We start from the raw sequence: 14,820 nt of genomic DNA, 5'->3' as shown, positions 1-14,820 counted from the left end.
CAGCAAAAATGGAGTGAGATGGGTCAGTAAAGGGGAGTGATCAAGATGATAAGCAACTGTTTTCAGATAGGGTATTTATTTATACATTTATTCACTTAAAATGCTGTGTTTTATTTTTAACATGTCATGTCATTAGATGTCAAAATACAAAGATGCCTAGGACTTAGTATCTGCCCTCGAGGTGCTCCCATTTTAGGGAACTTCAAAAACAGTTGCAGGCCTGTTGGCATCAAATTTAGGAGGAAACTTCATAGGCAAAATAATAATTGACATATCAACAGGATTTTCTACCTACAGACAAGTCAGTACTTTTGACTAAATTATATCTGAAATGATCATCTCTAAGCCCAAGAGAAGACACTATAGCAAGTTGGCTATCTAATCTGGCCAGTTGCAGAGCTGCAAGCAGAAAACTTCTACCCCAGTTGTTGGTCCCAGGTCAATATATGTGGTAAATACTATTCATGTTCAATATCCAGCTTTCCTGCCCCTCTAGGCACAAAGACTGGACTTCTGAGCCTCAAAGGGAGAAGAACCATGTGTCTCATTACAGCCAACAAAAGGAGCAGATCAGACACATGTCTTCATCTCTTCAGCATGCTCGGGCTGAGCAGTGAGAAGCCGTGAGAATTCTCCAGCCTCTGTCCTCCTGTGTTTCGATGGCTGAGGAGGCCACTTGTTCCCGATATTGCAGTCACAACTCAGAGGAGCTTCTGTCAGCTCAGATCATCGAAGGAACGAGAAATAAAACTTCGTTATGTTAAGCTTCTGGAATCGGGAGATTATTTGTTCCTGACCAACTCTGACTAACACAATTCAAACTCTCAAGACGCACATTATCGACAACAACAGATCTTAAGGACAGAAATTGCTGTGGAAAAGTACACTTTCTGTGGGAGGACAGAAGGGAAAGAAACCACACCGAGGAATTTCCAGATCTCACTGAAGCCCTGAGACGTCAAATTCTTTCAGATAAGCTTTCTTTGTGGAGGTTTTTCAATAGAATACAATTTACCTAGCTAATTAATTTTTTATTCAATAAATATTTATATATTTATTAATCGAATATATAATTAATAAATATTTACTATTTATAATAACTATTTATTGAGTCAGAGAGCTATTACTGGGTGTGCAGGAGTTAACCAGACACAGTCTCCATTCTCAAGTTGATTCAAGTTTAGACTGGAATGCAGCTAAAAAAAGAGGAAATCGCAATTCTGTGTAGTAAATTGCAGTATTAGAGAAAGCATGGGGACTACATAAGAAAAGCACATTCCAGACGGGGCGCTGAGGGAAGCTGGGACCTAAAGGATGAGAGGAGTTAGGCAAGCAGCCTGGTTAATGAGCATAACATGATTCATATTTGCATTTTGGTAACAATAATAACCGACGCTTCTATTGCACATACTATGGGTCGGTCTCTCTATTATGTGCTTTACACACATAAAATAATTTAATCCTCACAACAACCTTTGAGGTAGGTATAATTGTCGTCACCCCTATTTTACAAATGCATAGATATTTTCCAAAAAAAAATAAAGGGAGGTGGAGATTACAACTGGAGGAGCACAGAAAGCAGGATACAAGGTGTGAAGCATCCATAGTTCAGAATGACCAGAGTAGAATTTAATGTGGGGGGAGGGGCAGTGTGAAAGCAGGAGGGGAACACCAAAAGAACCTGGAAAAGGGGCCTGCGCTTTCTGCCCCTCAGCCAGGAGAGCTCTCCTCCCAGGTCTGCCCAGGCTGGTGCCCTCAGCTGCTCCAGGCCGCTGCCAAAGTTCTCCTCTAGGGGAGGCCTCGCCCAACCACCCTGATTTCAACCGAACACGACCTTACTGTCCATCCCTGCCGGCTTTGTTTTTCGCACAGCCTTACTACTGGCTGACAAACTATGGAGTTTGCTTATTCCTCTTGCTTATCGTCTGTCTCTCTTCACTGGAATAAAGCTGTGTGAGGGCAGGATTTCTGTCTGCAGGCTCCCGTCTGGTGCCACATCCCCAATGCCTAGAACTGAGCGTGGAACCTAGCAGGCATTCATTAAATAAAGTTGAATGGCATTCTTAATTTTATCCTCATTTTACAAATGCAGGGACTGAGGCACCGCATTTCATAGCTTGCCAGATTCATAGTTAGTAAGTGGCAAAGTTGAAACTCAAACTCAAGCAATCTGCTCTGGTTCGGAGTTTTAATAACTGTGCTGGACCCCTCCTCCTTCATTCATTTGTTGGGGGGAATAGAAAGTAAGAGAATGTAGAATATAAAGTCACGTGGTGATACATCTTTAAGAAAAGCAAGGAAGGCAATTGCAGGGTCAGGCAGTGGGCGGGGTATGGTTTCAGATTAGGTAGTTAGAGCAGTCCTCTCTGAGGAGCTGACATTTGAACACCACCACCACCTGAATGAGGGAGCGAGCCACAGTATCTGCATGCTGGTCTGGACCACGTACACAGATCCCAGGGGCATCAGCAAGATGGTGGGAGAGTCATGAGATCTCGAGGCTGCAGAAAGAGAATATCTTCTAAGGACTGAATCCTGGGAAACTAACAGTCAAGCAGGATGAACAAAGAGGACCGAGAAGAAACAGAAGGAAGAGTATCAGCCAAGAATGGTGTCATGTTAGCAAGCTGAGAAAAAAGCTGCCCCCCAAAAGAGCTCGACATTGTCAGACATTAAAACGAGATCACTAGGCATAGCAGTTAAATAGAACGCATTGATTTTGGCAGCTAAGAGAGCTTACTAAGGGGACACAGGACTACGATACTGTTTAAGACAAGACAGTACAAGTTCTGGAAGATGCTAAAAGCCAGACTGGAGGAGCAAGAGCCCAGGTAGAGGGCTCAGTCCTGATCAGAAAAGGAGCAGCTCTTTGTGTGGCAGTGTCACAAAATGGTTAGAGCAGACTCATGATTAAGTCCTGGCTTCTCCACATGATAGCCACTTTGCTTCAGACAAATTACCTCCGCACTATTCAGTTCAACCACTATTGCAAAATCCCATAGACTGGGGGACTTCAACAGCGGGAATTTATTCCTCACAGTTGTGGAGGCTCGGAAGTCCAAATCAGGGTGCAGCTGGCTCAGCTCCCTGAGAGGGCTCTCTCCTTGGTTGAAGATGGCTGCCTTCTCACTCTGTCCTCACACTATGGGGGAGAAAAAGGCATCTCTTCCTTTAAGGACACTAATGCCATCATGAGAGCCCCACTCTCATGACTTCATCTGACCTTCATTACCTCCCAAGGGCCCCACCTCCAAACACCATCACCTTGGGGATTAGGGTTTCAACATATGGATTTGGGGGGACACAATTCAGCCATAGGAACTTCTCTGTGTCCTTATGTGTGAAGTGTGGACCATAATAGTACCCACCTAAAGAGTTGTGAGGATTAATCCACATGAAGTTCCTGGCACATGGTCAAGGGTCAATAAATCTCTTCACACTATTTTCTGTTATTATGCCTGTGAGATTAGACGGCAGACAGGCATGGTGGATACAGTCACAGATGAGTTTATGAGGGTGAGGCTGGGAGGCTGAGGTATTGCAGCCCTGAGAGCCCCAATGTGCTCAGGGAAGTTGGAGGCCGTCCCGTCCCCTCAGGTCACAGAGGACACCTCTAAACGTGGAGTATCAGCAAAAAGTAAAAGTTTTGAAATAGCATTTGTGTGGAACAGGACAGGAATCCCAACAGTGTCAAAAAACAAGCCGATATTGTGGAATTCCTCCAGTGCTGCTGAGAATCACCTTGAAATCTCTAAATCCAACACCTCCCTTTTCTCAGTAGAACCTTGGAAGGAAGAGCGGGTCTGATTCTCAGCCATGAGACTTAAGCCAATCATTTAATCCCACCGAGCTCAGTTACCTCATAATTTAGTTCTAAGGAACATGTGAGCTTTGAGAATGTAAATGATACAACGGCGCAGCACTCACCTACAGAGAGTGTTCGTGCTCCATGCTTGCCTCTCTCTGTCTCCTTTTTTGGTCATACATAGGATCAGGGAGCAGAAACTGGATGTCACGATCCTATACTTAATGTTTTGTGCCACACCACACTGTTCTCCTTCCCTCTGACTTTCATCTCACCCACAGCCCACAGTATATAAGGCTCAGCATATTAGGTGCATTGTAAGAGAATGGAAGTCAGCCCTACTCTGCTACCAAAGGGGTGGAGGTAGGAGCAACCCCACTTTACCTGGAGAAACTGGGCCAATAGGCCAATCTGACTGCGTCCAGCAGCAAACAAAGTCCTGACAATGGTGAACATGATAATGAGACTGAGCATGCTTAGCAAGAAGTACTCCATGCCAGACACTGATCAAAGTCTTTCCCATGAGTTAGCTCCTTATATCCCCACAAGACCTCTCCAAGGAAGATGCCATTCTTATCTCTATTTTCAGTGAGGTCATTGTGGGGGACTGGAATTGGCCACCCCAAGATATGTCTCTTTGGCATGAGGATTATTTTGGGCTGGTTACTTTTAAAAAACTGCAGACATGAGAGAAACTCTGAAAAGCAGAAGTTACCCTTTATAAGACATTTACATTTGTAAAGGAAATCTCCATCTGTAAAGGTGTCTCCCTCTCTGCACAGGAAGAAGGGGGATGACCTTATCTCTAGAAACTCTTACCAATGCAGAAGGCAAGGACTCAAATCTGCATAATAACCTTACCATTGTTTACTGTCCTTTCCTGGTAATCTCCCATAACTGACTCCCCCTACCCCCAACATCCTCCTTTGTCTTTAGCTGAGGGTGGTATTTTTTTTTTAAACTTTTATTTTTCCTTTTTCTCCCAAAACCCCCTAGTACATAGTCGTGTATTTTTAGTTGTGGGTCCTTCTAGTTGTGGCATGTAGGATGCTGCCTCAGCGTGGCCCGATGAGTGGTGCAGTGTCTGTGCCCAGGATTTGAACACGCAAAACCCTGGGCCACCAAAGCAGAATGTGTAAACTTAATCACTCAGCCATGGGGCCAGCCCTTGAGGGTGGTATTTAAGGGGAGAGCTTCGGCCATTTCAGTGAGTTGCTCAGTTTGCCTGAGCCTCTCCTATGTATACATGTTATAAAGCTTTAATTTTCTCCTGTTATTCTGTCTTATGTGAATTTAACTTCTTGTCTGGCCAGGAGGACCCAGAGCAGGTAGAGGAAATGTCTTCCTCCCCTACAACGTTAAGGCAATCATCAAAAGAAATCTGGCAGCCAGGCTTCATTTCTAATCACCAAGAGGAGTCTGGAGACTAGAGCAGTTAAATTCTGACGGATCCAGTCATTTCCATCTTGACGCCTATGCTTGATAGACTTAAAATTGGGCTTTGAAGTATGCAGAAGATAAGATAGATAAATATGTAATTATCAAAGTTGCTCTGTGAGCTCCAGTCCATCCTCTATCACCATAATGCCCAGGCAGGATAGAATTGCCAATACTCAAATGTAGGGACAGCAGCAAGAACCAGAAATTTTCCTCAACCCCCCACCCCTATGCCCCCAAGCAACCCATTAGTATGTGACCTGCTCTCACGCCCACCTGAAAGTACAAAAACACACGAATTTACTTGCTGGGAAGCATGTGGAAGTTGAAGCTTTCTGACATTCAGGCAGTTAACCCTCCTGTTAAAAGCCCTGCCACTACAACCGCCTGAGGCACAGTCGAAGGAAATGTCAATGATATCCAGAATGCTCCAGTGAATAAATGGGCTTCTCTCCAAGGCCGCAGGAAAAAGCAAGCTGAGCTTAGTGAAAACACAGTGGGAATCTTGCAGTATTTGCCATATCCACTGCAGGGACATTCACATCACCACGTATAAGGGAGGGAGCTCTTCCAGGAGGCATCCCTCTGCCGTCCTAAATATTAACAAAGAACCACAAAATGAGGCAGGAGCGAGAAAATGTAGAGATGCACTTTTGCTTTCAATTTTAACAGTTTATTGCTAGGACTTCTGGTTCGTTGTCTCTCTTTCACACACACGCGTGCGCACACACACACACACTCACATATACACAAAGATTAACAGTGCAACCTTCCTTAAATAATCACCCACTGATACAGATAAAACTGACTGCTGGGCAGAAACCGCTAACTAAAAAGCCAAACTAAAGATCAAACCCAATTTTGATAGAATCTATATGTGAAGCTGCTTTAAAATTCTTGTCCTCGCTGGAGAACCCACTGGCTGGAGCGCCTCGGTTCAGGGCTCTCTCTACAATCCCCTAATGAGGAGAAAAACTGGCGCTCATGCTGCTCTGTTTCACCAGGCACGTCTTAAGAAATCAGATTCTATGAATCTTATTTTAAAATGCTCACAGTCTTTGGAGATTTGGAGGGTTTTTTTCCCTTAAAGCAGTTACTAAGAAGCATAGATATCTATCTGAAGCTGCAATTCAGCAAAATGTGTTTCTTTAAAAGTTTGATAAGCAGATTTATCATCAAAAATATGTATTTTCAACTGTACATACAGGAAAGTGTTCCATTCAGTGTATTTATTGCTCATCTGGGAAAATGAAACATCTAATACAGTATCAAAAAGTGTATCAAAATATAACATGAAAAGACAGAGGTGGAGAAAATAAAAGCACATGTCAGTTGTGACTTACATATGATAATGGGTGCTCTTAAGCAGCTCCATCATCTGGTCTGCTGGGAGGCAATCCCCTTTTTACATTAGTGCCAACTCAATTCAAAATAGAATATAGTACCAATTTGTTATTTAGAAAAGTAATATCGAATGATTTAAACTGCTTCGTTTTTAAGAAAATCAGATCAGTTAAGAGTGTAATTGGACCTTTAAGAGAATTTTGTGATCTCTTTAGAGTCTCAGCTATTTTGGACTCTGACAGCAGCTGGCAAAGCAATGCAAACAATGCTGCAGTTCATTTTTCTGACGCTCCTTCCTTTCGAAGGATAAGCTGCCAAGAACAATTCAAGGTGCTTTAACAGAAAGTCTTCTGCCATCACGCTATCTGTGGGCCATTTCGGCACCTGGAGTAGCTTAAGCAAAGACAGGGCCCATCCACAGACTTACACTCAATGAGAATAAACACACAACACTCGTAGGACAAGCTTTCAAACTTGAAATTGAGTTTGTGATTTCATTGAAAAATGACTTTTTTCATCAACACTTTCTAAAATAAGATGGGAAGAAATAGGAGGAACCATCTTCCTCCCTGCTCTTTCTTCAGGCATCGTGGCTCATGAGCCAGGCTGGCTGGGTCTGAAGCTTGTCTCTGGTACTTAAAAGCTGTGTGAACTTGGACACATTGCTTAACCTTTTCTTGACTCAGTTTCTTCATGTGTTAAAGGGACTCCAATAATAGTGTCTACAGCATAAAGTTTAAGTAAAAATTAAATAGTCTGATATTTGCAAAGCATTTAGAGCATAGCATATGGTGCTAAATACCTGTAGTTAATATTATAATTTTTATATACACAGGCTAAATATGTTCTCCCTGTATGCTCTCATCCTTTGTGAAAGCTTTAAATATCAGAGATATTCCATGACAATAAACCTCCATGTCTCTAGCACCACTCTATTTCTCAGGCTCTAGATCTGCATTGTGATTTGACTTCCTCCATGGTTTATCTTCCCTTGTCAAGTGTGCACTTCCTTCTGTTTCTGGTCTTAGTTAATGGCATCATCATCCCATAATTGTCTAAGCAAAAGTCTTCAAAATGATTCAGTATTTATTAGGTACCTGCTATGTGTTTAACCAGCTCTCTTAAGAGCTAGTTAATCAGTGGTGAACAAGATAGATTGGACCTATGACTTTATGGAATTTACAGTTCTGGAGGGAAATCAGATACTGAACCCATATCGAATAACAAGTATGACCTGGAAGCTACTCTCTGAGACTCAGTTCTAAAGAGAGTCCAGGAAAGAGCAAGGATTCCTGCAGGGCTGCTCCTTGCCCTGAGCTGCTCCGGAGGACTGAAGCAAGTCTGAGAAAGTTTTCTCTGTGCCACTTCATCGGGGGGAGGGCCCGGCTGGACTCACAGAGATTCCAGGAGGCAGGTGACCTCAGACATTCACAGAAGACTGAGATGTTTGAGGGGTGGCATAGTGCTGTGGTGGCACGGTCTGCATCCCTGTTCGTCCGTCCCTTTGTCCCCATAAGTATGCTCAATGTTCTAAAACATCATGCTTCTAGGGCTAAAATTTTTTAACTTCAGGGGAAAGCCTAGTACTTCTCTTCAACACCTGTTTCCGATTAGAAGTTTCTCCCTAAGAACGTCATATTGGTGGTAATTATTCATACTAGCATTCAGGTGCTCCATTCCCCAGGCATTTACACTTCATATAAACAATGACTCCTTCATGAGTATATTCGACTAGTGTGAACAGGCTATTTGTCATGCACTGGACAGGTTGCAGAAATACAGCTGTGAGTGAAACACAATCCCTACTCTCGACAAGTTTTCAGTCCATTGAAGGAAACAGACAGGTGAGCCCGCATTCCCTACATAAAGTGACAGTTAACAGGTTGGGGCACTCAAGGATGCCACCTACATTGGATAATTGAGGCAAACAAGGCTTTAGGGAGAAAATGATATATGGGCCTATATGTGAAAGATAATAAAAAGTTAATTGGGGAGGGGGAACAAAAAATAAAGAAAGAAAAGAAAAATAGAGTTCCAGGTGGAGGGTATAGCTTTTGCAAAGGCTCAGACACAAGACACAATGTGACATGTTAGAGAAGCTAAAAGAAAAACAAAATCCAATATGGCTAGGGAATAGAGTGATTGTGAAAAGCTGGAGCTAGGGGCATAAGAGAGAGATGGGGCTGGCGAGGGACACATTTGCCAGATCATAGTAGCTTTGTAGGCCGTTCTAGGGAGCTTGCATTGTCTTCTTAGAGCAATGTAAGCCATGAATGATTTTAAGCAGGAGAATGACGTGATAAGATTTTTATTTTATAGCAAACATTCTGGTTAATATAAATAATGGACTAGACCCAGAAAATCAGAGGCCAAGATGTCAGTATGAAAAGTGAACTATTATTTCCAGCATGTGGTGGAGGGTATGTCTAGCGTGATGGAAGATGAGCAGGCAGGGACCAGAGTAGTGGAAACTGCAATGGAGAAGAATTGTTGCGTTGGAAAGACAGTAAAGGTAAAAACAGTAGGATGTGGTGACTAATTAAATGTGATGGCAAGAGAAAGGGAGCACTAGGTTCCAAGATATCTGGCATGGACACATCAAGTGAAAGATAGTGCCATTTACAAGATGGAGAACACAAGATAATGAATGGGTTTAGGGGGTTCAGATGCCCATCAGATCTGAGTTCCTGAACTTCTTCTCGGGGTTCTTCTCAATGACAGAATTGTGTATAAGCAGGGCTGTTAATGGTTACCACATCTTCTGTTACAGCTGCACTGTGTACCCCAAATTCTTCTGTTGAAGCTCTAACCCCTAGTACCTTAGGATATAACCATATTGGAGATGGAGCCTTTAAAGAAGTGATTAAGGTAAAACGAAATCCTTAGGGAGGGCCCTAATCCAGTCTGACTGGTGTCCTTATACGAGGAAATTTGGACACACAAAGAGACCAATGTGTACACGGACAGAGGAAAGACCACGTGAGGACACAGCGAGAAGGCAGCCATCTGCAGGCCAAGGAGAGAGCCCTCAGGAGAAACCCAACCTGCTGACACCTTGATCTTGGACCTTCAGCCTCTGTAACTGTGAGAAAGTAAACTTCTGTTCTTTAAGCCGCCCAGTCAGTGGTATTTTGTCGTGGCAGAATGTGTGCAGAACGGCTAGCTAATGTATCCTCTAAACCAGTATTCCTCAAACTTTAAAGTGTCCAGCAATCACCTAGGAGTCTTATTAACACTGAGGATTCTGACTTGGAAGGCTGGGAGTGAGACCTGGGATTCTGTATTTGTATCAACTCCCAGGTGATGCCCATGCTGACCGTCAGCATCACCTTCGAGCAGCAAGATTCTAAATGAGTGTTTCCCTGAATGCAGTCCAGGAATGCCTCATAGCCACATCACCTGGGGCTCTCGTTAAGCAGGCAGATTTCTGAATTAGAAATGCTAGGTCAAGAGGTGGGTCCCAGGGATACACATTTTTAACAAGCTCACTAAGCAATTTATGCACACCAAAACTTGAGACTTACTTCCCCAAATCATCTTCAAGTACCATAGACAGATTCAATGACTTGCTCATCTGTCACTTTGTCATCTTTCCCTTGAAAGCTGGAACGTTCTTTGAGGACACTGGCCACTTCAGTGACACCAACCCAGTGCCTCTCATGGAGAGCCATGGCCCCTAATATTTGGGAGGAAACCTTATCAAGAAGTGACACTCAGGATAGAATTCAAAGCAGCTCACAGATGCAAAAGTAATTTGGAGAGAACCTCCCAGGCTTTTCAGCAGCTGCTTTTGCATATGAAAGGTGAAAGTTGAGGCAATAAAATCCAGAGGAAAAAATGTAGTAATACTTCTAGGTTTCTTCTAAGGAATGCAATTTGCTTCCTTAACTGAGGCTTCGAAACTCCTGGAAGCCTGAGATCCCGAGTTTGGCCCCTGGACACCGGCCATTCTGGACACAGCTGTAAGCAGGCACAATGGCCTGCCATCTGGGCCCCTGGCCTTGCTCCTCCTATTCCTATTTGCCTACCCCCTCAACTACCTCCTGCTCTTTTCTGAAGTCTCTCTCCGTCTCCACACCAGTTCCCCCCACCTAGCCAGAGGCTGCTGTTCTCCACACATCCTCCAGGGGACTCACCCCTGACAAGGGAGGGGACAGGACTTGCTGTCACTACACTGGGGTTCTCCTCCTTGCCCTTCCAGTCTCCAGGCCTTAGGACTCCTCAGGAAAGTCTGTTATCTCACTGGCCCTCGATTTCCTCACGTGAAAAATAAAGCTGAGCTAGATCATCTCTAAGATCCCCTCAGCCAACAAAATACTTTGATTTTACAAATGAATAAAAAGAAGCCTTGGATCTATTGCTGAATTAATTTTTCATCAGCTTCCTTTATAAGCCTGAAAAATCAACTCACTTTGCCTCAAATTCTTATCAGTAAGATTGGGCCAACAATATTTTGGCAGGCTGCCCCACCTCTACTCCACCAAGTTCTGGTCATTACCTGCTTCCAAGGCCAGCATTAGCCCACCCCTGCTTCAAGACTTTGCTTGCTTGCCATCCAACTTAGCCTGTAGGGGTGGGGGGGGCGGGGACCACAAACCCATTTCCTTGGCAAGGTTACAGGTCCTCCTAAATCCAAATGAAGGAGGATAGAGCTGTGGTCACTTAGTGGGGTGCAAATTTCTGGCATCAGTACTGGGATGAGGTAGCTGGCTTTGCTGACCACAACTTGCTCAGAATCTCCCCTCAGCTGGGACAGTGTTACTATACCCCTGGTTCTTGGAGAGTAATTGGGTAGCAATCAGTGGCTTCTACACCACTGAGCCTGTACTGTGTATTCTAACTTGGTGATCCAGTCCAGGATTTAGAGTTAGAACTTGGCTCAAATCTAGCTCTTTCACTCACTTGGGTAATTTACCAATGACGGGCTTCAGGGCGGGCCGGCCCAAGATGCGCCACTCTGCTGTGCGGACGATTTCGAGCTGAAGACAAGGAAGGCTCAAAAGACTCAGGAAGAGCATCCGACCTCCCCCCAAAACTGCCTGAAGGACTTTACCACAGAAGGCCCGTTCCAGGAAGGAGCTCACATGTGTGACAGCTGTAGTACGATGGAAAATAGGTGTGATAAAAGGACACCAACAAACCCATTTTTGGAGCCTAGCAAACCCTGTTTAACAAATATTTGCATTCCATCTCTATGTAGATTGTCTTCCTCTCCTTTGAAGTCCCAGATCACTATGTCCTCCTAGTCTGTAGCTGAGGATACTTAAACAGGCGGACTCAGCCAGATGGCTGAGTTACTCAGTTTCTTTTGGGTTTCTCCCATGTATACATGCCATTAAGTTTTGTTTGATTTTCTCTTGCTTACCTGCCTCTTAGATTATTTGACCAGCCATAAGAACCTTGAGGAAAAGCCATGGGGGGAATTCTCCCACTTCCCCGACACCAGCCACTCTGAATCTCAGTTTCCTCCTTTGTAAGATGGAGTAATCCTCCCTTAGAATCATCAGGAGAACTTCGTGAAATTATATATGTAAACCACTAGCAGTATAAGGAGAAAATATTGTTACATAAATAAATGGTAAATAAATTATTTTTTCACTCATCGTATCCAAAAAGAAGACCAAGCTAGTCTCACTATCCCAAACTGTCAGATCCCTAGGATTGAGTTGACCTAAGCATAATTATTTCCAGCAAAGAGGCATCTTAACAGTTCAAAGAACAAGCCCCCTCTGAAAGTGCAGCTCAGCCAGATGAGAGGTGCCACTGGAAGCCCGACACACACGTTCTGGGCTTGGCTGTGTATCTTCAACAGGGAAAGCAGTATTTTTCCTTTAATCAGCTCTCCCATTGTCTGGGGACACTGGGGACCATTAGAATTTTCCTCTGCAAAGTGAACAAGGCTTGCAGTTCCATAGTAACCACAGCTGAATAATTCAAACCAAGGAGCTTTCTCAAAATGGCAATTTACCTCAGAATGTTTTCATGACCCTTATGCTATAATCCTAATGAAAGAGCTTCTCATCAAGGCTATTATTCCAGGGAAAAACACACACAAATACACACACGCACACAACTTATTTTCTGTATTTTCTCAGTAGAGTACTACCAAAAAGAAGAGAGAATATTTGTAGGTAAGCAAGGATTCTGTTCTGTGAGCAATGTTACCTTCCCTCCCAACACTTGTGATGGAACTTCAGTTAGAATTACAGCACATCCAGGACGGAACTAGAGAGAGAGAAGAGCCACAATCAGCAGTATCGCTGAGTACACCTGTAATGACTACCAGCAGCGTGCCTGTGGGCCAAAGGAGATTCGCATTAGCACAAAGCGCACAGCCGCTTCCCGCTAGCTCTCAAAGGCAAATCCACTGACCTCATGCACCAGAATCACCTGGAGAGATTTTACTTAAAATTATAGATTGGAGGCTCCACCCCTAGAATTCCTGATTCTGTGTATCTGAGGAAGAGCCTAGGAAGCAGTGTTTTTAGAAGCTTCTCTTGGATGATGCGTAACAGGATTTGGCCGTCATTGCTTCCCTAATAGGGTTATGCATTACACTGCCTGAACTAGGAAAGAGTTCGAGGTTAGGACAAATTCACTCCGAACCCAAGGTGTATGCCGTGAAAATATGTGGCTGAAGAAAGGATGAGGAAATGTATCTACACATTGACAATTTGCACTTTAAATGCTAAGATCCTCCCAAATTCAATTCTGAAAATTTGGAACAACCAGAAATACATTTTCCAGATCACTTGATGAACCAAAATTCATTCAAGAAAAAGAGGCAAAACATTAAAAATAAGGATATATAAGAATTCCACTTTAAAGAAATCAGCTTCTGAGGTGTGGTCCAGGGTTTGTGTCTCATTCACTTTCAGCTTCTAGCATTCTGGATCATCCATTCATTAGCATGTTGACCCTAGGGCTTTCCAGGACTCTGAATCTTCAAAGCAGTGTTCAGTGATGTTCACCCCACTGTGCTAATTGCCAGCCTGAAATGTTAACACTCCTCTTTATGCCTGACAGCCTTGGACTTCAGGCCTCCCAGAATGCAATGTACCAAGAATGAACCTCCTACAGACAATTCCCTGGAGGGATGTAATGACTAGGCCAACAACAGAAGAGCAGAATACTAGTCCAAAGATAAAGAGCTGAGGTCCTTTCTACCGCTTGAAAAAATAAGGGAGAGATTGTTTGCTGGTAATAAAATAGAGTAATTAGGAAGCAGATTTGGGATACATTTTGAAAAGGAAGTTGCATCTGTGGCTAATAGGCCATCACAGAACAAGATCCTTGCCTGAGAGCATGAGGAATGTAATGGATTTAACCTTGAAAGTCATCTTTCAGAAATCTTTATGGTTTTAGGTCTGGGGTCAGGTTCTTTGACACTTAGATAAAGAAGCTTAGAAAATGTAGATTAGATTGCTGCCAATATAACTAGAACAAAAGAGTTTTCTAGTTAACTCATATTGACTGCAAAAGATCTGAAGTGCATCTCTGTTGGACCTTTGATCCATTTCATTTCATTTTATTCACGTCATTATTTAGTAGATCTTTTTAAATCTGTCTTACAGATGAGAAAAGTGAGGCTCAAAGAGATTAAGAAATTTTCCCATAGTCAAAACACAAGCAACTTTCAAAAATGGATCTAGAACACTTCTTTCAGTTCCTCAAACACCTTATTCTCTTTTTTCTCTCAATATTTTTTTCTTCTGTATCTATTGGCAAAATGCAATCAGGTTCACTGTGACTGTTCACTTAGTGACTTTCTCCCTTACTAATCTAAGGGTGCCATGGGGATAGGGGCCTCTTTCTCTAGTATTTACTTAGAAGCCAGCATGACACTTGGCTTATAGTAGGCTCTCAATAAATATTGAATGAATGAATGAATAAAGGCCTGACTGACTCCATAACCATGCTTTTTCTCTCTAACTCCATTCTCTTTCATAACCTATTCCTACCATCATGAATTCAAAATAACCCATCCAGTTACATTCTTAGCGCATCTTTATTATCAGCAAGGTGTAGAAAATTACTCAGATTTACTTTTAAATTTTCATATGATTTTTCTCTATGCCATTGTAGGGGAGGAAGAGATTTCCTCTACCCTCTCTGGGTTCGTCTGGCCAGAGAACGAATTAAACTCACATGACACAGAATAGCAGGAGAAAATTAAACAAAGCTTTATAACATGTATACACGGGTGAGGTCAGGCAAGCTGAGCAACTCGCCAA

Source organism: Equus quagga, chromosome 18, assembly GCF_021613505.1.
Source record: "Equus quagga isolate Etosha38 chromosome 18, UCLA_HA_Equagga_1.0, whole genome shotgun sequence".
NCBI lineage: Eukaryota > Metazoa > Chordata > Mammalia > Perissodactyla > Equidae > Equus > Equus quagga.
This window is presented reverse-complemented; position numbering follows the sequence as displayed.